Raw genomic sequence first — 25,575 nt, forward strand, 5'->3', positions numbered from 1 at the left:
TAGAGGAGGTGGCCTCTTCAAGGTTCCATATCCCCAAGGCTGAGTCACAGCTAATGTCACCCCCATTGAATCTTATCCCTTATCCCTTATCCCAGGTCTCTGTTTCATCCTGGAGATGCCCTACATGCCCTCATTTCTGTCAGTTGCAGATTTCCTTTAGTTCTTATGGCCATCTGGCTATCTCTCCTGTCCTTCCCCACACCTGATCCTGAAGCCCTGATTCCCTCCCAGTTCTCTCCCTCCATCTGCCTTTTATGATATGCTAGATTTATTTTGAGCTGGGAGTTCACTATTTTCTGATTTCCAGAGTGGTTATACCAATTTGTACTCTTACAAAAAGTTAATGATGGATAATTTTTCTTCATAATCTAGCCAGGATTGGTCAGGTTTTGTTGTTCCTTATTTAATTGATTTTTTTTTTTACATTTTGTTGTTGCTTATATCCATTATGAGTTTGATAATGCCTTTCCATGATTGCTGAAGATGATGAACATTTTTCTTAAATTCTCCAGTAGATGCATTCTTTCCTTTTTAACTCTCTCTCTTTTCTTTTTATTTATTTAAAAGGGAAGTAAAGGGAAGCAAAAACACTTTATGATAAAATTAAAGATTTACATGGAAAATATTTCAGATAAACATGTTAAAATTGACGATTTTCATGGAAAATTAAAGAGTAAAGTGGTAGACAAGCAAAACATTGCTTAATTAATTGAAATATGGGATCAAAATATTTTATGATAGAATTGGAGATTTACATGGAAAATATTTCTTATGAAATTGTAGAAAAATGTAGAAACACATGTTAGAATTGAAGATTATTATGGAAATTTTATATAGTTATAATAATGGTAGGTATAAAAGTATTCCTAAGTTGATTAAAAGTGGAATTATAAACATTTTCTGATAAACTTGAAGATTTACATGGAAAATATTTCTGATAAAATTGAAGGAATATATAGAAAAACATGTTAAAATTAAAGATTATCATGGAAATTATACAGATAAAATGATAGGCATAAAGATATTTCTAAGTTGATTGAAGGTGGAATTATAAACTTTTCAGGTAACATTGAAGATTTACATGGAAATATTTCTGGTAAAATTCAAGAAATAAATAGACAAACACATTAAAATTGACTATTTCATGGAAAATTTTACATATAAAATGGTAGATATAAAAACTCCTTCTAAATTAATTGAAGGTGGAATTAGAATACGCTGGTTTCTCTTCAGATCGTATGAATCTTTCACCTTTTATTTTTTAACTCTTTAGTGATTACTTTTGAATTTCATGCCACTCATCTCTCTATCCCATCATATTTTCCCTCTAAACTTTTAACATCTCCCTCAAAAGAAAATATAAAGTAAAAGAAAACAAAACAGAAAAAGAAATCTCATCATGGATGCTGTAGTGTGTCACACAGTATACATTTTTCTTCACACATCTTTTTTTTAAGTTTTCACAGTTTATTCAAAAGTTGGATAGTTAAAATGTGGACATGTTGATAGGCAGTTCATCTGCCAGACTTCTGGGCATGGGGCCTGTATCCTGCCTAGAGGGCAGCAGAAGGAGAGAATTCCGCGGCCATATTCGCTGTCTGCCGGAGCAGAAGAACTTCACTAGGTACTGTATCACCCCGAGCTTTAGATCTCTGGGGGTGCAAACCACCAGGGGTCTGCCTGCACCCAAGAACTGAGCACATAGGCGGTTCATCTGCCAGACCTCCAGGCCTGGGACCTGTGTCCTGCCTGGAGACCAGCAGAGGGAGAGAATCCCCGCAGCCATATTCGAAGTCTGCTGGGGTAGAAGAGCGTCACTAGGTACTGTATCACCCCGAGCTTTAGATCTCTGGGGGTGCAAATCGCCAGGGGTCTGCCTGCACCCAAGAACTGAGCACATCCCATCAGAACTCTGCCTCCAGCTAGTCAGTTATGAGAGACTCTCCGCCATCTTGGATCTCCGGTGCCAGAGAAATCAGACAGACTGAGGTACGCAAATATAACCCGAGGCCAACATCGCGGGGGTCTAAGCTGGACAGGCCTTGGACTGCCCCCAGGCCCTGGGCTGCTCCTTGGGCCATCTGTGTGCCAACCCGGCCAGGAGCTTGTTAGCCTAGCAGACTCTCCCTACACTTTCAGGGAGCACACGCACACTCAGCCATCCTGGCCACCTGACAGAGCCAATTAACAGTCATAGCTCGAGGGGAACTTTGCTTGGACCTTAGCCTGCCAGGCTTTTGCCTAGACTCAGGGCCTCAGCAGCTAGGCTAGCCTTGTGGGCACCAACCTTGTTTGGAGATAGGCTGTGCAGCAGAATGACTAGCACTCAGGAAAAGGTCCTGCAGCATACACCATCAGCACTCCCTGAAGGAACAAACAGGTACCACCTGGTTCACACAGACAATCTGGGGCAAGGCACACTAGAGCTCTAAGGGCACCCAAGAGGAGGACAGCACATCAGCAATCTGTAACAGGAGAAACCCAGCCATCCAGTGTTGCAGAAATAGCCCTACAGCCTCACGGGAGGCACAAACACCAGCCAGAGACAGGACCAACTAACACTAGAAATAACAAGATGGCAAAGGGCAAATGCAGGAATGCTACTAACAGAAATATAGGCAATATGGCAGCATCTGAACCAAACTCTCCAATATCAGCAAGTCCTGGTTACACAAACACAGTAGAAAAACAAGATTTGGATTTAAAATCACTGTTCATGATGCTGCTAGAAGAACACAAAAAGGACATAAATGAATCTCTTAAAGAAATACAGGGGAACATGAATAAGCTAGAAACCCATATAATGGAAGCACAAAAATCACTTGAAGAAATTTAGGAGAATAAGGCTCAAGAGATAGAAGCCAATAAAGAAGAAACACACACACACACACACAAACTTAAAGAAATGCAGGAGAAAGTGAATCAAACAGCAGAAGTCATGAAAGAGGAAACACAAAAATCTCTTAAAGAATTACAGGAAAACACAAACAAGCAAGTAAAGGAGCTAAGCAAACCAACCAGGATCTAAAATCAGAAGTAGAAATAACTAAGAAATCACAAAGGGAGACAACTTTGGAGATAGAAAACTTTGAGAAGAAATCAGGGGCCATAGATGCAAATATCAACAACAGAATACAAGAGATGGAAGAAAGAATCTCAGATGCGGAAGATACCATAGAAACCATTGACTCAACAGTCAAAGAAAATGCAAAATGCAAAAAGTTTGTATCCCAGAACATCCAGGAAATCCAGGACACAATGAGAAGAACAAACCTAAGGATTATAGGTATAGATGAGAGTGAAGATTTACAGCTGAAAGGGCCAGCAAATATCTTCAACAAAATTATGGAAGAAAACTTTCCCAACTTAAAGAGAGAGATGCCCATGAATATACAAGAAATCTACAGAACTCCAAACAGACTAGACCTGAGCAGAAATACTTCCCGTCACATAATAATCAAAACACCAAATGTACTAAACAAAGAAAGAATATTAAAGGCACTAAGAGAAAAAGGCCAAGTAACATATAAAGGAAGACCTATCAGAATCACACCAGACTTCTCACCAGAGACCATGAAAGCTAGAAGATCCTGGGCAGATTTCATGCAGACTCTAAGAGAAGACAAATGTCAGCCAAGACTACTATATCCAGCAAAACTGTCAATCACAATAGATGGAGAAACCAAGATATTCCATGACAAAACCAAATTTACACAGTATCTTCCCACAAACCCAGCCCTACAAAGAATAATAAGTGGAAAACTCCAATACAAGGAGGGAAATGACACCCTGGAAAAAGCAAGATAGTTACCTTCCTTCATCAAACCCAAAGAAGATAACCACTCAAATACAAAAATAACATCGAAAATAATAGGAAGTAATAATCACTATTACTTAATATCTCTTAACATCAATAGACTCAACTCCCCAATAAAAAGACATAGACTAACAGACTGGATAAGGAAATAGGACCCTACATTTTGCTGCATACAGGAAGCACCTCAATGTCAAAGACAAAAACTACCTTAGAGTAAAAGGCTGGAAGGCAATTTTACAAGCCAATGGTCTCAGAAAACGAGCCGGAGTAGCCATTCTAATATCAGATAAAATTGACTTTCAACCTAAAGTCGTCAAAGAGACACAGAAGGACACTTCTTGCTGGTCAAAGGAAAAAATCCACCAAGAAGAACTTTCAATTCTGAACATCTATGCACCAAATGCAAGGGTACCCTCATTTGTAAAAGAAACTTTACTAAATCTCAAAGCACACATTGCACCTAACACAATAATTGTGGGTGACTTCAACACTCCTCTCTCCTCAATGGACCGATCAGGAAAACAGAAACTAAACAGGGACACAATAAAACTAATTGAAGCTTTGGACCAATTGAAGTTGACTGATATTTATAGAACATTTCACCCTTAAAAAAAAAGAATATACCTTTTTCTCAGCACCTCATGGTACCTTCTCCAAAATCGACCATATAATTGGCTACAAGACAGACCTCAACAAATATAAAAAGATCGACTTAATCCCAGGCCTCCTATTGGATCACTATGGAGTAAGAGTGGTCATCAATAACAACAAAAACAACAGAAAGCCCACATACACATGGAGGCTGAACAATACTCTACTCAATGATACCTTGGACAAAGAAGAAATGAAGAAAGAAATCAGAGACTTTTTAGAATTTAATGAAAATGAAGGAACAACATACCCAAATCTTTGGGACACAATGAAAGCAGTGCTAAGAGGAAAACTCATAGCCCTGAGTGCCTCCAAAAATAAAATGGAGAGAACATACACTAGCAGCTTAATGACACACCTGAAAGCCCTGGAACAAAAAGAAGCCAATTCACACAGGAGGAGTAGAAGACAGGAAATCATCAAACTCAGGGCTGAAATCAGTCAAGTGGAAACAAAGAGAACCATACAAAGAATCAAGGAATCCAGGAGCTGGTTCTTTGAGAAAATCAATAAGATAGATAAAACCTTAGCCAGACTAACCAAAGGGCACAGAGACAGTATCCAAATTAACAAAATTAGAAATGAAAAGGGGGATATAACAACAGAAAGTGAGGAAATTCAAAAAATCATCAGATCCTCCTACAAAAGCCTATACTCAACACAACTGGAGAATCTGGAGGAAATGGACAATTTCCTAGACGGATACCAAATACGAAAATTAAATCAGGACCAAATAGATCATCTAAACAGTCCCATAACCTCTAAAGAAATAGAAGGGGTCATAGAAAGACTTCCAACCAAAAAAAGCACAGGACCAGATGACTTCAGTGCAGAATTCTATCAGACCTTCAAAGAAGACCTAACACCAATACTCTTCAAACTATTCCACAAAATAGAAACAGAAGGAACACTACCCAATTCCTTCTAGAAGCCACAATTATGCTGATACCAAAACCACACAAAGATCCAACAAAGAAAGAGAACTTCATGGTTCTGGAAAGACTCAGTGAAACAGTATTTGGCAAAACCAGAACGGGGAACTGGGAAGGGGTGGGAGGGAGGACAGGGGAAGAGAAGGGGGCTTACGGGACTTTCGGGGAGTGGGGGGGGGGCTAGAAAAGGGGAAATCATTTGAAATGTAAATAAATTATATCGAATAAAAAAAAGAATGAAAAAAAAAAAAGAGAACTTCAGACCAATTTCCCTTATGAACATCGATGCAAAAATACTCAATAAAATACTTGCCAACCGTATCCAAGAACACATCAAAATGATAATCCACCATGATCAAGTAGGCTTTATCCCAGGGATGCAGGATTGGTACAATATACAGAAATACATCAATGCAATCCACTACATAAACAAACTCAAAGAAAAAACCACATGGTCATTTCATTGAATGCTGAAAAGGCATTTGACAAAATTCAGCATCCTTTCATGCTTAAAGTCTTAGAGAGAACAGGAATTCAAGGCCCATTCCTAAACATAGTAAAAGCAATAGAGAGCAAACCAGTAGCCAGCATCAAACTAAATGGAGAGATACTTGAAGCAATCCCACTAAAATCAGGGACTAGACAGGGCTGCCCCCTTTCTCCTTATCTTTTCAATATTGTACTTGAGGTACAAGTTCGGGCAATTAGACAACATAAGGAGGTCAAAGAGATACAAATTGGAAAGGAAGAAGTCAAATTATCATTATTTGCAGATGATATGATAGTCTCCCTAAATGACCCAAAAAACTCCACTAGAGAACTCCTACAGCTGATAAACAACTTCAGCAAAGTGGCAGGTTATAAAATCAAGTCAAGCAAATCAGTAGCCTTCCTATACTCAAAGGATAAGCAGGCTGAGAAAGAAATTAGGGAAATGACCCCCTTCACAATAGCCACAAACAGTATAAAGTAACTTGGGGTGACTCTTACCAAACATGTGAAAGATCTGTATGACAAGAACTTCAAGACTCTGAAGAAGGAAATAGAAGAAGACCTCAAAAAAAAAATGGTGAATCATGGTATGCACTCACTAATAAGTGAATATTAACCTAGAAAACTGGAATACCCAAAACATAATCCACACATCAAATGAGGTACAAGAAGAAAGGAGGAGTGGCCCCGTGTTCTGGAAAGACTCAGTGAAGCAGTATTCGGCAAAACCAGAACGGGGAAGTGGGAAGGGGTGGGTGGGAGGACAGGGGAAGAGAAGGGGGCTTACGGGACTTTTGGGGAGTGGGGGGGCTAGAAAAGGGGAAATCATTTGAAATGTAAATAAAAAATTATATCGAATAAAAAAAATGAAAAAAAAAAAGAAAAAAAATGGAAAAACCTGCCATGCTCATGGATCGGCAGAATTAATATAGTTAAAATGGCCATTTGCCGAAAGCAATATACAAATTCAATGCAATACCCATCAAAATCACAACTCAATTCTTCATAGATTTAGAAAGAGCAATTCTCAAATTCATTTGGAATAACAAAAAACCCGGGATAGCTATAACTATATGTAACAACAAAAGAAATTCTGGGGGAATCAGTATCCCTGACCTCAAGCAATACTACAGAGCAATAGTGTTAAAAACTGCATGGTATTGGTACAGTGACAGGTAGGCAGATCAATGGAACAGGATTGAAGATACAGAAATGAACCCACACACCTATGGCCACTTGATCATCGACAAAGAGGCTGAAAACATCCAATGGAAAAAAGATAGCCTTTTCAACAAATGGTGCTGTTTCAACTGGAGGTTAGCATGCAGAAGAATGCGAATTGATCCATCCTTGTCTCCTTGTACTAAGCTCAAGTCCAAATGGATCAAGGACCTCCACATAAAGCCAGACACTCTGAATCTAATAGAAAAGAAACTGGGGAAGACCCTTGAGGACATCGGTACAGGGAGAAAGTTTCTGAACAGAACACCAATAGCATATGCTCTAAGATCAAGAATTGACAAATGGGACCTCATAAAATTACAAAGTTTCTGTAAGGCAAAGGACACCATCAAGAGGATAAATCGGCAACCAACAAATTGGGAAAAGATCTTCACCAATCCTACATCAGATAGAGGGCTAATATCCAATATATATAAAGAACTCAAGAAGTTAGACTCCAGAAAACCAAACAACCCTATTAAAAATGGGGTACAGAGTTAAACAAAGAATTCTCACCTGAAGAACTTTGGATGGCGGAGAAGCATCTTAAAAAATGCTCAACTTCATTAGTCATTAGGGAAATGCATATCAAAACAACACTGAGATTTCATCTTACACCAGTCAGAATGGCTAAGATTAAAAATTCAGGAGACAGCAGGTGTTGGAGAGGGTGTGGAGAAAGAGGAACACTCCTCCACTGCTGGTGGGGTTGCAAATTGGTACAACCACTCTGGAAGTCAGTCTGGCGGTTCCTCTGAAAACTGGGCACCTCACTTCCAGAAGATCCTGCTATACCATTCCTGGGCATATACCCAGAGGATTCCCCACCATGTAATAAGGATACATGCTCTCCTATGTTCATAGCAGCCCTATTTATAATTGCCAGATGCTGGAAAGAACCCAGCTATCCCTCAACAGAAGAGTGGATGCAAAAAATGTGGTATATCTAAACAATGGAGTACTATTCAGCCATTAGAAACAATGAATTCATGAAATTCTTAGGCAAATGGATGGAGCTAGAGAACATCATACTAAGTGAGGTAACCCAGACTCAAAAGGTGAACCATCGTATGCACTCACTAATAAGTGGATATTAACCTAGAAAACTGGAATACCCAAAACATAATCCACACATCCAATGAGGTACAAGAAGAAAGGAGGTGTGACCCCTTGTTCTTGAAAGACTCAGTGAAGCAGTATTCGGCAAAACCAGAATGGGGAAGTGGGAAGGGGTGGGTGGGAGGACAGGGGGAGAGAAGGGGGCTTAAGGGACTTTTGGAGAGTGGGGGGCTAGAAAAAGGGAATCATTTGAAATGTAAATAAAAAATTATATCGAATAATAAAAAAAGAAGGAATTGGGTAGTGTTCCTCTGTTTCTATTTTGTGGAACAGTTTGAAGAGTATTGGTGTTAGGTCTTCTTTGAATGTCTGATAGAATTCTGCACTGAAACCATCTGGTCCTGTGCTTTTTTTGGTTGGAAGACTTTCTATGACCCCTTCTATTTCTTTAGGGGTTATGGGACTGTTTAGATGATCTATTTGGTCCTGATTTAATTTTGGTATTTGGTATCTGTCAAGGAAATTGTCCATTTCCTCCAGATTCTCCAGTTGTGTTGAGTATAGGCTCTTGTAGTAGGATCTGATGATTTTTTGGATTTCCTCAGTTTCCATTGTTATATCCCCTTTTTCATTTCTAAGTTTGTTAATTTGGATACTTTCTCTGTGCCCTTTGGTCAGTCTGGCTAAGGGTTTATCTATCTTGTTGATTTTCTCAAAGAACAAGCTCCTGGATTTGTTGATTCTTTGTATGGTTCTCTTTGTTTCCAATTGATTGATTTCAGCCCTGAGTTTGATGATTTCCTGTCTTCTACTCCTCCTGGGTGAATTGGCTTCTTTTTGTTCCAGGACTTTCAGGTGTGTCGTTAAGCTGCTAGTGCATGCTCTCTCCATTTTCTTTTTGGAGGCACTAAGGGCTATGAGTTTTCCTCTTAGCACTGCTTTCATTGTGTCCCAAAGATTTGGGTATGTTGTTCCTTCATTTTCATTAAATTCTAAAAAGTCTCTGATTTCTTTATTTCTTCTTTGGCTAAGTTGTCATTGAGTAGAGTATTATTCAGCCTCCATGTGTATGTGGGCTTTCTGTTGTTTTTGTTGCTATTGAAAACCACTCTTACACCATAGTGATCTGATAGGAGACATGGGATTAGTTTGATCGTCTTATATTTGTTGAGGTCTGCCTTGTGTCCAATTATATGGTCGATTTTGGAGAAAGTACCGTGAAGTGCTGAGAAAAAGGTATATTCTTTTGCTTTAGGGTGAAATGTTCTATAAATATCAGTCAAATCCAATTGGTCCAAAGCTTCAATTAGTTTTACTGTGTCTCTGTTTAGTTTCTGTTTTCCTGATCGGTCCATTGAGGAGAGTGGAGTGTTGAAGTCCCCCACAATTATTGTGTTAGGTGCAATGTGTGCTTTGAGCTTTAGTAAAGTTTCTTTTACGAATGAGGGTGCCCTTGCATTTGGCGCATAGATGTTCAGAATTGAAAGTTCTTTGTGGATTTTTCCTTTGACCAGCAAGAAGTGTCCTTCTGTGTCTCTTTTGATGACTTTAGGTTGAAAGTCAATTTTATCTGATATTAGAATGGCTACTCCTGCTCATTTCCTGTGACCACTGGCTTGTAAGATTGTCTTCCAGCCTTTTACTTTAAGGTAGTTTTTATCTTTGACACTGAGGTGTGTCTCTTGTATGCAGCAAATTGTAGGGTCCTGTTTCCTTATCCAGTCTGTTAGTCTATGTCTTTTTATTGGGGAATTGAGACCATTGATGTTAAGAGATATTAAGGAATAGTGATTATTACTTCCTGGCATTTTTGATGTTCTTTTTATATTTGAGTGGTTATCTTCTTTTGGGTTTGATGAAGGAAGGTAACTATCTTGCTTTTTCCACGGTGTAGTTTCCCTCCTTGTATTGGAGTTTTCCTCCTATTATTCTTTGCAGAGCTGGGTTTGTGGAAAGATATTGTGTAAATTTGGTTTTGTCATGGAATATCTTGGTTTCTCCATCTATGGTGAATGAGAGTTTTGCTGGGTATAGTAGTCTTGGCTGACATTTGTGTTCTCTTAGAGTCTGCATGAGATCTGACCAGGATCTTCTAGCTTTCATGGTCTCTGGTGAGAAGTCTGGTGTGATTCTGATAGGTCTTCCTTTATATGTTACTTGGCCTTTTTCTCTTACTGTCTTTAATATTATTTCTTTGTTTAGTGCATTTGGGGTTTTGATTATTATGTGACGGGAGGTATTTCTGCTCAGGTCCAGTCTGTTTGGAGTTCTGTAGGATTCTTGTATATTCATAGGCATCTCTTTCTTTAAGTTGGGAAAGTTTTCTTCCATAATTTTGTTGAAGATATTTGCTGGTCCCTTCAGTTGTAAATCTTCACTCTCATCTATACCTATAATCCTTAGGTTTGGTCTTCTCATTGTATCCTTGATTTCCTGGATGTTCTGGAATACAAGCTTTTTGATTTTGCATTTTCTTTGACAGATGAGTCAATGGTTTCTATGGTATCTTCAGCATCTGAGATTCTTTTTTCCATCTCTTGTATTCTTTTGTTTCTATGGCCCCTGATTTTTTCTCAAGGCTTTCTATCTCCAAAGTTGTCTCCCTTTGTGATTACTTAGTAGTTTCTACTTCAGTTTTTAGATCCAGGATGGTTTTGCTCAGTTCCATCATTTGTTCGTTTGTGTTTTCCTGTAATTCTTTAAGAGATTTTTGGGTTTCCTCTTTCATGACTTCTGCCTGTTGATGCAAGTTCTCCTGCATTTCTTTAAGTTTTTTTTTTTTTTTTTTTTTTTTTTTTTTTTTTTTTTTTTTTTTTTTTTTTTGCCTTTCTTCTTTATTGGCTTCTATCTCTTGGGCCTTATTCTCCTGCATTTCTTTAAGTGATTTTTGTGTTTCCATTATACGGGTTTCTAGCTTATTCATGTTTCCCTGTATTTCTTTAAGAGATTCATTTATGTCCTTTTTGTGTTCTTCTAGCAGCATCATGAACAGTGATTTTTAAATCCAAATCTTGTTTCTCTGGTGTGTTGGCATAACCAGGACTTGCTGATGTTGGAGAGTTTGGTTCAGATGCTGCCATATTTCCTAGATTTCTGTTAGTAGCGTTCCTGCGTTTGCCCTTTGCCATCTTGTTCTCTGGAGCTCGTTTGTCTTGTCTCTGGCTGGTGTTTCAGCCTCCGGAGAGGCTCTAGGGCTATTTCTGCAACACTGGAGGGCAGGGTTTCCCCTGTTGCAGATTGCTGATGTGCTGTCCTCCTCTTGCGGCCCTTGCAGCCCTAGTGTGCTTTGCCCCTGTTTGTGTCTGTGAACCAGATGGTGCCCGTTTGCTCCTCCAGGGAGTGCTGAAGGGTGTATGCTGCAGGGACCTTTTCTGGGTGCTGATCACTCTGTTGGCCAGTGGAACTCCCAACTGGGTTGGTGCACACAAGGCTAGCCTAGCTGCTCGGGCCCTGAGTCTAGGCAAAAGCCTGGCAGGCCAATGTCTGAGCAAAGTTCCCCTCAGCTGTGAGTGTTAATTGAGTCTGCCAGGTGGCCAGGATGGCAGCGTGTGCACGCTCCCTGAGAGTGCTGGGAGAGTCTGCTGGGCTAACAACCTCCTGGCTGGGTTGGCACACAGATGGCCCACTGAGCAGCCCAGGGCCTGGGGGCAGTCCATGGCCTGACCGTCTTAGACCCCAGCTATGTCAGCCTCGGGCTAGCCTGTTGGCTGGTTTTACCTGCTAGGACTCTCTGGCTTCCTGTAGGCAAAATGGCGGCGGCGCCCGCAAGCAGGTGCACGTGCTGGCCCGGGCAAACAACCTCCTGGCTGGATTTGCACACCGGTGGCCCCCTGACCAGCCCAGGGCCTGGGTGTAGGCCAAAGCCCATCGGGCTTAGACCCCCTCGATGTTGGTCTCGGGTTGTATTTGCGTACCTCAGTCTGTCTGATCTCTCTGGCGTCCAAGAACCAAGATGGAGGCCAGTCTCTCATAACTGACTGGCGGGAGGCAGAGTTCTGAAGTGGTTTTTGCATGGTGAAAGGCGCTGTAAATCTGCTGCTGCTTGCAGCCCTGCTGACCAGCGATGGCCAGTGGTCGTGGGCGCAGGATCTGCCTGGACTCTGTCAGCTTGGTTCCACTGCTGATGGCCCTTCCTCTGGACCAGCCGCTGCTGCAGTTGCTGCTGCAGCCGCCGATCGCGATTCCTGCCTTGATCTCTTTTTCAGTGGAAGTTAATAATCCACGCTGTTGGTATATCGCCCCATGAATGTGAGCGATTGCAAAGGTGTACCAGCTGTTGGTGTAGATATTGACAGCTTTTCCCTCTGCCAGCCTCAAAGCCTGGGTTAGGGCAATGAGCTCTGTTTTTTGGGCTTCTGGCAAGTTACTGGCCCATATGACAGACTTCCCATCCACTACCGCTGAGGTGGTCCATGTGTAGGATTTCTGTCCCGTGACCCTGATTACCAGCATCTTTTCATTTTTGGCCTTACCCAGAGGAATTTTCAGTACTGAGTATTCTGCACCTGTATCGATCAAGAAATTTATGGGAGTCCCCTCCACTTGTAGGGTTACCCTAGGCTTGGGGAGGGGAGCCGAGCCCCGTCTCCCCTAGTCTTCATCATTTTCGAGGGACAATACCTTTGTCCCTTGCTTTTCTTGGGGCACTCATGGGCCCAGTGTCCTCTTCCTCTACAGTGTGCACATTGATCTTTCTCCAAGGGGGGATGGTCTCTTCTGGGTCTCCTTGGCTCCTGCCATCTTCCACCTCCCAGGTTCCCTAGCTGTCTGTTCCTGTCTCTCCTGTCCCTGTCTACTACTGTGGCCAGTATCCTAGTCAGAGTCTTCTCTTGTTTCTTCTCTCTCTTATCCTCATCCTTTCTCCTCTCTCTTCTCTTGTACTTGCTTGTCTTCCTCTGTCTCCTTTTGTGATACACTTTCTCAGCCTCTCTAACCATATCTCTTATTGTATAATCCTGCAGTCCCTCAATCCATTGCAATTTCTTTCTAATGTCAGGGGCTGACTGCCCAATAAAAGCCATAATAACAGAAGCTCACTGCCCTTCAGACGTAGGGTCAAAAGGGTTATACCTTCTGTATGCCTCCATGTGCCTCTCCAGAAAAACTGAAGGGGGTTCAGTTGGCCCCTACATGACCTCTCTTACCTTAGCCAAATTTGTGGGTCTATGTGCGGCACCTCTGAGACTCGCCATTAGAGCCCAACGGTAATTGCATAGCTGTTTTCTACCTTGTGCCATGTTATAATCTTATTGAGGACGTGTCAAGGAAAATCCTTCATCTATCCCCTCGGGAGTCTGGACAGGGTGTCCAGCATGGTCCTGGACATTCTTCCTAGCCTCAAAAAGGATCCTCTCCTTCTCCTCGGTGGTGAACAAGGTCTGTAAAAGCTGCTGGCAATCATCCCAGGTGGGCTGATGTGAATACATCAGAGACTCTATTAGACCTGTAAGCCCTGCTGGATTATCTGAAAAAGGGAGGTGATTAATTTTCCAGTTATAAAGGTCAGAGGAAGAGAAAGGCCAATACTGTAAAAGCCGGAAGCCGTTCTGGTTGTTTGGGTTTGGGGGTGCACCGATAGCCCTAAGGGGAAGTGCCACCGTGGAGTCAGCTGGTCCCTCAGGGGTGGCTCCTCGCGGACTTCTCGTTCCTGCAGAAGGGCCCTCCCTTTCTCTGGCTTCAGGGGCTGGAGCCAGAAGGGGGGTGGGTGGAGCTGAGGTTTGGGTTTCTGGTTGCGGGACTCAAGGGTAAGGTGGGGGTGGGGGAGTGGGCCACTCAGGGAGTCCTTCTATCTCAGGGCAAATCTTTGGGATGGGCGCCAGTGAAACGCTACATCCTCCATCTTCTTTCGGCTGTGGTTTTGATTTTTCATCTGCAGCATCTTCCCAGACAGCCAGGATCCTCGGGCCGGGATGGTGAGGAGGAAGGAATGGCCGGACCCATTCAGGTGGAGACCATGCCAGATCCTCCCATACCGTGATGTACAGCTGTTGGTCCAGGTGTGATCCTGGTCCTTCCTGAAAGACAATGGCCTTCATGCCCCTGATAGTAGGCAAGTCAAAAGTCCCTATGGGTGACCAACCTACTTATTTTGTTTCTAACTTCCATCAGAGCCACTTGCATGGGCCGAGGAGAGAGGAAGGGAGAAACCATTGGCATCTGTAAGATGGATTGTTCCTTCTGCCACACTGTTGACTGTTTATGCGGACTTTCATTATTGCTTTATTTCTTTAACTATAACATTTTCAGCTATAAAGAAAAAAAATACTTGTTGGGTTTGGCAGGTGGCATATCACCACAGCAAAGGCATTGGCTGGTCCTCAGTGTGTGTAAGCTCAGTAACGTTGGATGACTGGTTTTTCCCCTTCATTCTGATGAACTTGGGAGAATCACATTCTCTTTACAACACATACCAAACTGGCTCATGGAGCTTCAGAAGCAGCAAGCAGCTGCCTTTGGAGAAATGCTTGTCTGTCCTGTCAGCTTCCCAGTGCACTGTGGAGGAAGATCCACTCACAATCACATCTCAGAGACTTGACTAGGATGTATTAATGGCTTCTACAAACTTCTTGGAAGTTCTTTCAAGAGCACAAGAGGAAAACCACAATGTTGTATAGAGAACTCTGCCCCACTTAGGGTTCCCAGTACAGGCCCTATTTTGCTCCCTTCATGTAGGAAGGTATGCCTCAGGCCCTCGAAGTGCTTGTATATGTAATTGATGAAGACCCAGTTTTTGTGCTTGTAGTCCTTCTCTGGATGATTGCTTGTTGTCACTGTGGGCTTAAGGATATCAGACTCTGGAAATTCATCGAAGTTTGAGGTATCATTGATGTTCTTGATTTCAATAGAGATGGCAGCTGTTCTCTCCCTGATATGTTCCCAGTCAACACCTTCAAAAAATGATTATTTTTATTTCCTCAACTCCAAGGGCTCCTATTATATGCCCCCATTCACAGCAGAACCTCAGAATCAGGCCCTTGGCTTTCTCTAAGACAGGGACTTCTGGGGGAAAGGTCAAGGTTTCCTTCCAGTTCATCACCTTCTTGTCCATACATCTCTTGTGGGGTCTCAGAGCAGAATGGTGGGTAGCCAATGAGCATCTCATACACGATCACTCCTAGTGACCACTAATCGCAGAGCTTGTTGTACCCCGTCTGCATGAATACCTCTGGAGCAATGTAGTCAGGAGTGCCCACTGTAGAGAAGGCTAGCTGGCGCCTGTTTCTTTTCCAGGTCTCTGTTTTCCTTTTGGAATTCATGTTCTGAAAAGTGAAGTCACTGGGCAGGCTGTGGTTCAAGCTCCTATAAAATTCTGTCCTATGTGCTTTCTTCAGGCCTGTACAAAGGCCAAAGTCGGAAAGTTTCACATGGCCCTTGCTGTCCAAGAGAAGGTTGTCTGGCTTGATATCTCTATGGATGAATCCTAGCTGGTGAATGGAATCGATGGCTAACACAGTCTCTCTCTGCTATGTAAAACCGAGTCTCCTTTTCTGTCAGAATGTCTTTTTTTCATCAATGAAGTCATCATGTCCCCTCCAGGTAGGAGGAACTTCATGATTAGGTAGAGGTTTAGCTTATTCTGAAAACCATAGGACATTTTCCCAACCCACAAACTGTCTGCCACCACTAGAATGTCAAGCTCCACACGAATGTGGCCAACCTGCTTCTTCTCAAGTATGTCTGCCTTGTGCAGGATTTTCATGGCGTATACATGCCCTGTGTCTTTCTTCTGAACAAGCCCCACCTCACCAAATGCTCCTTGGCCTATGACTTTAAAAGACTCAAAATCTTCCAGTCCAAGCCTTGTTTGCTTTAATTGAAGAAATTCTGTTTCCTTCCAAGAGTGTGCAGATCTTCTGAGCCATTTCTCTTCGTCCTTCAGGCCTTCTTCTTCCACCACCTTTTCTAACTTCTTTTGTCTCATTTCTCGTTCTTCATGTTGAATGATAAGGTTGCTATAAAAAGTCTCCAGTGTTACTTTGGTCATTGACACCCTCTCCTTTTTATGATTACTCATGGATGAGCATGGGGTTGACCCTGTCATTGCCATGGCAGATCTGGGGTGGGGAGGCGAGGGATATGGAGACAGCCACAGACAGGACAGTGCAGGAGGCTTGAGAGCAACTTAAACACAGGGAGCCCACTGCCTAGCCACCAATTGCTGGAAAAGATGGCAGCGCGGAGGAGCCACCATGGTCCTTGTTCACATATCTTTGCTTGCAAATGTTTATTGCAATGAGTTATTGGTCTGTTAGAAACCTGGCTTCTGCTATACTATCAGTTCTGCATTTTCACTGAGACGTTTCTTGGATATACTATTTTTACCCTGTGTCATGGGAATCCTGCAACTTTGTATGTTAGGGACTGGCTCCATTCACATGCTCCTGTAGTTCACAGTTGGGGTAGATGTTGGGATGAACTAACACACATTTCTGGATTTGTGTCCCAGTAGCTGAGTTGGTCAGCTTCTAAGTTGTTCTGTACCCACACTACCAGGCAGTCTCCACAACACTACACTGTCTAGCTCACTCAGTGATACACCCAGCAAGGGGCAAGGGCAGCTATCCTGCTTGGGGCTAGCTCACATGTGCCTTCCTCACTAGGGCAAGCTGGATTGTGCTTTTCAGGTGATATGCACGGCCCCTTATCTTGAGTGCTACAGCTGGTGAGGGATAAAGCCAACTCTCAGGCAGCAGAGGATGGCCTTGTTAGACACCAAAGGGAGGAGAGGCCCTTGGTCCTGAAAAGACTTGATGCTATAGTGTAGAGGAATACAAGGACAGGGAAGTGGTAGAGGGTTGATTTGGAAAGAGGAGATGGCTTATGGGATTTTTTGGGGAGGGGGAACCAGGAAAGGGGACATTTGAAATGTAAATAAAGAATATATCTAATTAAATAAAAAGGAAAAGAAAATGCCTTGGTAAGATTGGGCTGTAAGCAAGCCTGTAAGGGCTCCCCAGTGGCTCGGCCCAGGTCAAGGCTGCAGGCAGGTGGCCAGGGAGGCAAAGGCAAGGCAGGCACCATAGCTGCAGTGTTGGGGGAGCCCTACTCAGTCTATGCCTGCCTACCCCATGGTGCCTGGGCGCCTGCTCACTCACCCGCCTGCCCTACCTGGTGCTGTGTCTGCACACAGCCCCCTGGCTAGCTACTTTTGGCCGCCCCTCATGTGTGCTACAGATTATTTTTTGTTTTCATGGGAACAGGCCTATGACATGGTTCTGCCTGGCAGCACCAAGAACCTTGGCCTGGGAGGAGGGCGAGCCTCCCTCAAGAGCGGAGCAGAGGAGGCCTTTCTTCCTTCTTCTTGAGCTTTATATGGTCTGTGAATTGTATCTTGGGTATTCTGAGCTTTTGGACTAATATCCACTTATCAGTGAGTGCATACCATGTGTGTTCTTTTATGATTGGGTTATCTCGCTCAGGATGATCTAGTTCCATCCATTTACCTAAGAATTTCATGAATTCATTGTTTTTAATAGCTGAGTAGTATTCCATTATGTAAATGTGCCACATTTTCTGTATCCATTTCTCTGTTGAGGGACATCTGGGTTCTTTGCAGCTGGGTTATTAGAAATAAGGCTCCTATGAACACAGTGGAGCATGTGTCCTTGTTACATGTTGAAGCAAATTTGGGGTATATGCCCAGGAGTGGCATAGTTGGGTCATCAAGTAGTACTATGCCCAATTTTGTGAGGAACTGCCAGACTGATTTCCAGAGTGGTTGTACCAACTTGTAATCCCACCAACACTGAAGGAGTGTTCCTCTTTCTCCACATCCTCTCCAACATCTGCTGTCTCCTGAGTTTTTTATCTTAGCCATTCTGACTGGTGTGAGGTAAAATCTCAGGGTTGTTTTGATTTGCAATTCCTTGATTACTAAGGATGTTGAATATTTCTTTAGGTGCTTCTCACCCATTCGATATTCCTCAGTTGAGAATTCTTTGTTTAGATCTGTACCCTATTTTTAGAAGGGTTATTTAGTTCTCTGGAGTCTAACTTCTTGAGTTCTTTGTATATTTTGGATATTATCCCTCTATTGAATGTAGGATTGGTAAAGATCTTTTCCCAATCTCATGGTTGCTTTTTTGTCCTATTGACAGTGTCCTTTGCCTTACAGAAGCTTTGCAGGAAATGATATAGAAATAATTGGGTTTTTGTTGTTGTTTGTTTGTTTGTTTGTTTTGCTTTTATTACCAAGAGGTGCTTTTTAATAAATGGAATTCTGAAGTTAGGGTGTTACTAATTTGATATATGGTTTCACAGTCCTAGCACACTGTCCTTTGAAATCTGCCTTTAAGACTTGGCTGAGTATCACACCAGTTTATCATCACAGATACGCAGTGTTATGCATGTGTATGTAAGTATGTGCACCAGCATCAAACATTGCGCATGTGGAAGGGAAGAAGCATGCTCCATTCTAAATGCAGTTGCCCATCTCATCACTTCAGGTCCTTAAGGGTAGACGCTAGCAACTTCCTGTGTGTGGAACTCATTTTCTGCTGTTTTGTGTTTAATTAGTACATTGTTTATGCCTCTCTTCTGTAGTGTCTCATCTCATTGACTGTAAATCTGTATATTAATCAAATGGCTACAGGTAATGCTCTTTTCTATTGTGAGGTCTCTTCATTTAATTCACTGTCCAGAAAGAGCCATGCATAAGAGTTATTTTCTGTGTGAGAAACTAACTACATGGAAAAGACTTCTGTGGACATAATTCTGACTTAAACCCATCTAATCCTTCATCATGAGAATGCTGTGTGGAAATCACCAAATATCTCACAACTTTATTTCATCTGACGTATATCTGAATATCAACATAGGAAAACTATCATGAGAAAATGAAAAAGCGTTAACACAAATGCAATGTGAAATGTGACTCTTAAACTGTAGATGGACTTGGATTAAGGGAATGGGGATTACAGATTTGGTGCTAAGTTAATCAGAAATTGTCAGCATTCACAGTGGTATGCTAGCCTGGATCATCTCTCCTGAAATGCTTACCTAGGAGAGCCATATTTGCTTGTGAAGGGAAAGAATGATATTACAGAAAAACCCAAGAAATGACCACGTGGTCAGTTTCATGGTGATGACTACTGTGTAGTGTGTAGGTTACCTGGGTCAAGACTGGTCCAGCTCAGAGTGCATGCTTTGTTCGTACTCAAGCCTGGCTCACGGTGACTTGTGCTTCACTGTCAGGATGCTCTGTAAAGTCCCTCATGCCCCATGACACAGGGGAAGAACAAAGATTCCTCTGGCTGCAGGAGAAAGGTGTAGTGCCAGGCAGTATCCTGTGAAGGGAGGGAGGAAAGGAGGGTGTAAACATGTTTACTGTGGATATTTTTTTCCTTTGAATTAAATTTTAGAGTGTCAGACTTATTTTTTAAACTTCGTTATTCCCATGCTAATTTAGTTTTTAGGTTTCTTTTTTTCCCCCATAACTTATTCTTACCTTCTCACCACAAGCATATGCATAACATTTAGACTTCACATAAAGTTTATGCGATAGAGACATACTCGTGAGGTTGGTAGAAAATATTTTTGGAAACAAGACCCTTAACACAGTTGGCTCAGGCCATTTTAAGGATGAAGGCTCTGCCTGGTCCTCCTGGTGTTGGGCATTTGTGACAGTCTCTTGGGGAGCTCATGAAACCTTTAAAAGAATGAGCTTTAACAAGTGTTTGGCCTTACAGCTTCCTCTGTGAGGTCTTGTTGTCCCAGTGGGCAGGCAGGACAAGGGTCCAGAACTGAAACGTGATTTTAAAATTTACCAAGGAAATGAAGTCTTAGCTCTTCATTAAAAGTGTGTACTTTATCTGTGAGAGACTGACTGTAGCAGAAGTGGATCTTAAGAAGGCAGACCTTGACCAAAGATGCTGAAATACATTATTGGGATCCTTGTACTCTGGAACCATGACATCATTGATGTCATGCTCATGCTAGCATGCAGGAGGATGCCGTCTGTCTCTTTGAGCCTTATTAGAGAAGGTAATGCTAGAAGAAGACTGTCAGTCACACAGATAACAGGCATTGGAAACAGCCGTACTATGGCTTCTTTGAGAGCTGTTTCCTTTTCTGGTTGTGGACAAGGTTGCCTTAGGACTCTGCTAAACCAATAAAAAACCTTTACATTCTTGTGTAGCCAGAGCCCCTCAGAAAGAAGGTGGTGGTGGTGGTGGTGGAGGAGGAGGAGGAGGAGGAGGAAGAGGAAGAACAAAGTGTGGATCCTTCAGTCCTTTTAAAAGTGGTTAACAAAATACTCATGGAAGGCAGAAGGTGGGAGGGACTTGGGAGGAAGAGAGGAGGGCGAGGGAGAAAAAGAAGGGGCAGGATCAAGTATCGGAAGAGATAGGGATGCTATACAGAGGGTCAGGAATTTGAACAGAGCTTTGTAGCAATGGGGGATGGGGAACTGGTGGTAGCCACCAGCAAGTCTCAGATGCCAGGAAAGCAAGAGGCTCCCAGGAACCAACAGGGATGAGATTAGTTGAAATGCCCAACAAAATGGAGGGAGAACCTGTAGAGACCATATCTAGGGGTTAGGCAAGACCCCCCCCCCAATTGGGGATGGGACCACCCACTCATCTTCAATTTCTTTTAGCCCAGAATTGCTCCTGTCTAAAGGAAAAACAGACACAAAGTGTGGATCAGAGACTGAAGGAAAATGGCCACCCAGAGACTGCCCCACCTGGGGATCCATCCCATATACTGTCACCAAACCCTGACACTATTGGGGATACCAACAAGTGCTTGCTGACAGGAGCCTGATATAGCTGTCTCCTGAGAGGCTGTGCCAGAGCCTGACAAATAAAGAGGTGGATGCTCACAGCCAACCAATGGACTGAGCACTGGGACCACAATGGAGGAGCTAGAGAAAGGACTCAAGGAGCTGAAGAAGGTTTGCAACCCCATAAGAGGAACCACAATATTAACCAACCAGACCCCCCAGAGCTCTCAGGGACTAGAGCACTAACAAAATAATACACATGGAGGGATCCACAGCTTCAACTGCATATGTAGCAGAGGATGACCTTGTCTTGCATCAAAGGGAGGAGAGCCCCTTGGTCCTGTGAGGGCTCAATGCCACAGTGTAGGTGAATGCCAGGGCAGTGAAGTGTGAGTAGGTAGGTGATCAGCACCATTATAGAAGCAGAAGGATGTATAGATAGGGGGTTTCTGGAAGAGAAACCGGGAAAGGGGCTAACATTTGAAATGTAAATAAATAAAATATCCAATAAAAACAAAAAGAAAATGACTTTGGAATTTCTGATTGAAAATATTTATTCTTTTTCCCCAAAGCAATTTTTGTTGTAAATCGTGAGGTTTTTGAAGTTATATCCTAATCAAAGTCATTCTGCATTATAACATCTATCAATAACATGCTCCATTACATTTCCAATACTACAATGTATTTTTATCTATTCTCAACTTCATACATAGATAGAATTAGGAACCACTACATTATAAAAAAGATATGAGTCATTATTTTAAAAAATATTTAAGGTTTAAATGGACAAAAATAATAATTTGATTCTGAAAATTAAATATTTTGTAGTTTTCAGATGAATGACAAATTCAGAATCCCTAGCCTTAACAGTTTCCTATGGTTTTGGTTTCCATTATCATCTTAGGCATTTATCCTCAATTCAGGTTGAGATTGAATGTTGAGATTGAATCAGAACAGCTTTTAAAATTATTTCTTTCTCTCTTCTTTTTTCCTACAGCTGATAAATCCATAAAAGTAGCCAGATATAAAATTAACTCAAACAAATCAGTAGCCTTCCTATACTCAAAGGATAAACAGTCTGAGAAAGAAATTAGGGAAAAGACAACCTTCACAATAGTCACAAACAATATAAAGTATCTTGGTGTGACTGTACCCAAACAAGTGAAAGATCTGTATGATAAGAACTTCTGGGGGAATCAGTATCCCAGACCTCAAGCAGTACTACATAAAGCTGAACACAGAAAATAGAAAAGAATAATAGAAAAGAAAGTGGGGAAGAGCCTTGAACACATGGGCACAGGGGATTTTTTTTTCTGAATAGAACACCAATAGATTATGTTCTAAGATCAACAATTGAGAAACAGGACCTCATAAAATTACAAAGTTTCAAAACCGTAGGAGATTGCTGGCAAGGATGTGGAGAAAAAGGAACACTCCTCTACTGCTGGTGGTATTGCAAACTGGTACAACCACTCTGGAAATCAGTTTGGTGGTTCTTCAGAAAATTGGGCATTGTACTGGCTGGTTTTGTGTGTTAACTTGACACAGGCTGGAGTTATCACAGAGAAAGGAGCTTCAGTTGGAGAAGTGCCTCCATGAGATCCAGCTGTGGGGCATTTTCTTAATTAATGATCAAGGTGGGAGGGCCCCTTGTGGGTGGTACTATCTCTGGGCTGGTATACTTGGGTTCTATAAGAGAGCAGGTTGAGTAATCCAGGGGAAGCAAACCAGTAAGAAACATCCCTCCATGGCCTCTGCATCAGCTCCTGCTTCCTAACCTGCTTGAGTTCCAGTCCTTACTTCCTTTGGTGATCAACAGAAGTATGGAAGTGTAAGCTGAATAAACACTTTCCTCCCCAACTTGTTTCTAGGTCATGATGTTTGTGCAGGAATAGAAACCCTGACTAAGACAGGCATAATACTACCAGAGGACCCTGATATACCACTCCTGGTCATATACCCAGAGAATTCTGCATGTATCAAGGATACATGCTCCAATATGTTCATAGCAGCCATGTTTATAATAGCCAGAAGCTGGAAAGAACCCAGATGTCCCTCAACAGAGGAATGGATACAGAAAATGTGGTATATTTACACAATGGAATACTACTCAGCAATCAAAAACAACGAATTCATAGCAAATGGATGGAACTACAAAATATCATCCTGAGTGAGGTAACCCAATCACAAAAGAACACATATGGTATGCATTCACTAAATACCCAAGATACAATTCACACACCAAATGAAGCTCAAGAAGTAGGAAGAACAAAGTATGGTTACTCTGGTTCTTCTTAGAAGGGGGAACAAAATACTCACAGGAGGAGATACAGAGACAAAGTGTGGACTGAGGGAAGGTCCATCCAGAGACTGCCCTGCTCCTCCTAGTCATCCATCCCATATACAACTACAAAACCCAGACACTATTATTGATGCCTACAAGTACTTGCTGACCTGAGTCAGATATAACTGTCACCTGGGTGGCTCTGCCAGTGCGTGACAAATACAGAGGGGGCCACTCTCAGCCAGCCATTGAACTGAGTACAGGGTCCCCAATGGAGGAGCTAGAGAAAATACCCAAGAAGCAGAAGGGGTTTGCAGCGGCATAGGAGGAACAACAATATGAACCAACCAGTACCCTCCCCCAGAGCTCCCAGGGACTAAACCATCAACCAGAGAGTGCACATGGAGTTACCGCTGACTCCAGCTGCATATGTAGTAGAGGAAGGCCTTGTTGGACATCAAAGTGAGGAGAGACCCTTGGTCCTGAGAAGTCTAGATGCCCAGTAAAAGGGGAATGCCAGGACAGGGAAGCAGGAGCAGGTGGATTGATGAGCAGGGGGAGGGGGATGGGTTAGGGGATTTTTTGGGGGGGGCAAACTAGGAAACGGGACAACATTTGAAATGTAAATAAATAATGTATCTAATAAAAATGACTAAGCATGGAAAAACAGCAAAAAAGGAAATAGATGCCTATAAACATACAAAAAGTTTACAGAACACTTATTTGAGTTTGCTAGAAAAGAAATCCTAGGAAACATAATAAGCCAAACACTAAATCTACAGAACAAAGAAAGAATATTAAAAGTTGCAAGGGAAAAAGTTCAAGTAACATACAAAGGATGACTGATCAACATCACACCTGGTTTCTCAGCACAGACTCTACAAGCTTGAAGAGCATGGACAGATGTCTTGTCAACCTAGACTACTATACCAGAAAAACTTTCAGTCAACACAGATGGAAAAATCATGCTATCCTTAGACAAAGCCATGTTTAAACAATATCTATCCATACATCAAGACCTACAGAAAAATACTTGAAGGAGAACTATGAGGGACATTCTTATATTATGAAAACTACCAGCAGAGCTAGTGGTAGGCAGCCTCATAAGAAAACCATATCTGTACAGTCTCTTCTTAGCTTTAGATATTTGTGGGAGATTTGGCTCTGTGATTAGTTTTATGTTGGCAATATAGGCTCTTGTTATAAAGCACAGGCTGGCCTCAATTCACAGTGCTCCTGCTGTAGGTTCAGCAGTAAGGGTGTCACAAACCAATGTGTAGTTTATTGTTTTTTTTTTTGTACTGATTTTGTGTGTGTGTATGTATGTGTGTGCTGATGTGTGAGCACATTTGTATATGTATGATGCATGCACATGTATGTGTGAAAGCTAGAGGACAATCTTGTGTGTCATTGTTCCTCAAGTGTCATTCACCTTGTCAAAAGCCAGACATTTATTTTTCTTTGTCTGATTCGGACTGGCTTACAAACTTGCACCACCATGAGGAACTTGTTACTTGGGTGCTGGGCCTTAAGTAATGCCCTGTCCTTGTGTTGAGATACACAATCTTTCCCAGCTGAACTATGTCTTCAGGTACACTTTATTCTGATTTTTGATGCACTCTTTACCTTGTATGAACGATATTCTCTCAACATACCAGTGATTTACCATCTGGTGCTTTAATAATGTTTGTTGCTGGTTGCTCGGGAGATGTGCGCCTGCCTAATGTGAGCCTTTACTGTACTATGGGAATGGAGGTGGTGGTGTATGGTGTAACAGGCGCCAAGACTCAATAGGTCCTGAGATCATAGCATACCCGGCCCCCAGATGGTGCCTTTCAAGTACTAGTGAGGCTGCAGAAACCATCACATAGACAGCCACACCTGCCAATACTAAAACAAAGACCTAATCCATCAAAATCTATATAATTCTGAGAAATTCTCTAAATGTACAAAGTTTTCAGTTTAGCTTCATTAGTTCTGCTCCTGATTAACTGTTCTTGTTAACTGCAGTAGGTCAACCCAGGACATGGTTGTCAGGTAAAAGCTCATCCCATGAGAAAGGTGCAGTGTTGCCCTGGCATCCTGAACACACAGTTTGTTTGCCAGCTGGCAAATTGTGTTCAATTTATGTCCCTGAAGTCTTCCCTGGCAAAAATCCCCAAAGAATGGGATGTGGTGGAGTAAATGCTGCAACAGAAAAGCTCTTACAGTCAATAAAGAGCAATTAAGAAGTAAAGAAGTGGTGTTTTTAGGTCTGTCCTACCTGGTATTTATTAAACAAAGAGAGAGAAAGGGAGAGGGGGGAGAGAGGGAGGGAGGGAGTGAATAAAAGAAAGAACAAGAAATAAGCAAATATAAACAAAACAAAAAATTGTTTATATACCCCAGAATGGCAGGA

General features: G+C 42.2%; 1 pseudogene; it reads right to left on the reverse strand.

The window, feature by feature from the left end:
• Window positions 1-14,822: 14,822 nt before the first annotated feature.
• Window positions 14,823-16,219, reverse strand: LOC127675236 (serine/threonine-protein kinase 38-like; annotated as a pseudogene).
• Between the last annotated feature and the right edge of the window lie 9,356 nt (window positions 16,220-25,575).

Source organism: Apodemus sylvaticus, chromosome X, assembly GCF_947179515.1.
Source record: "Apodemus sylvaticus chromosome X, mApoSyl1.1, whole genome shotgun sequence".
NCBI lineage: Eukaryota > Metazoa > Chordata > Mammalia > Rodentia > Muridae > Apodemus > Apodemus sylvaticus.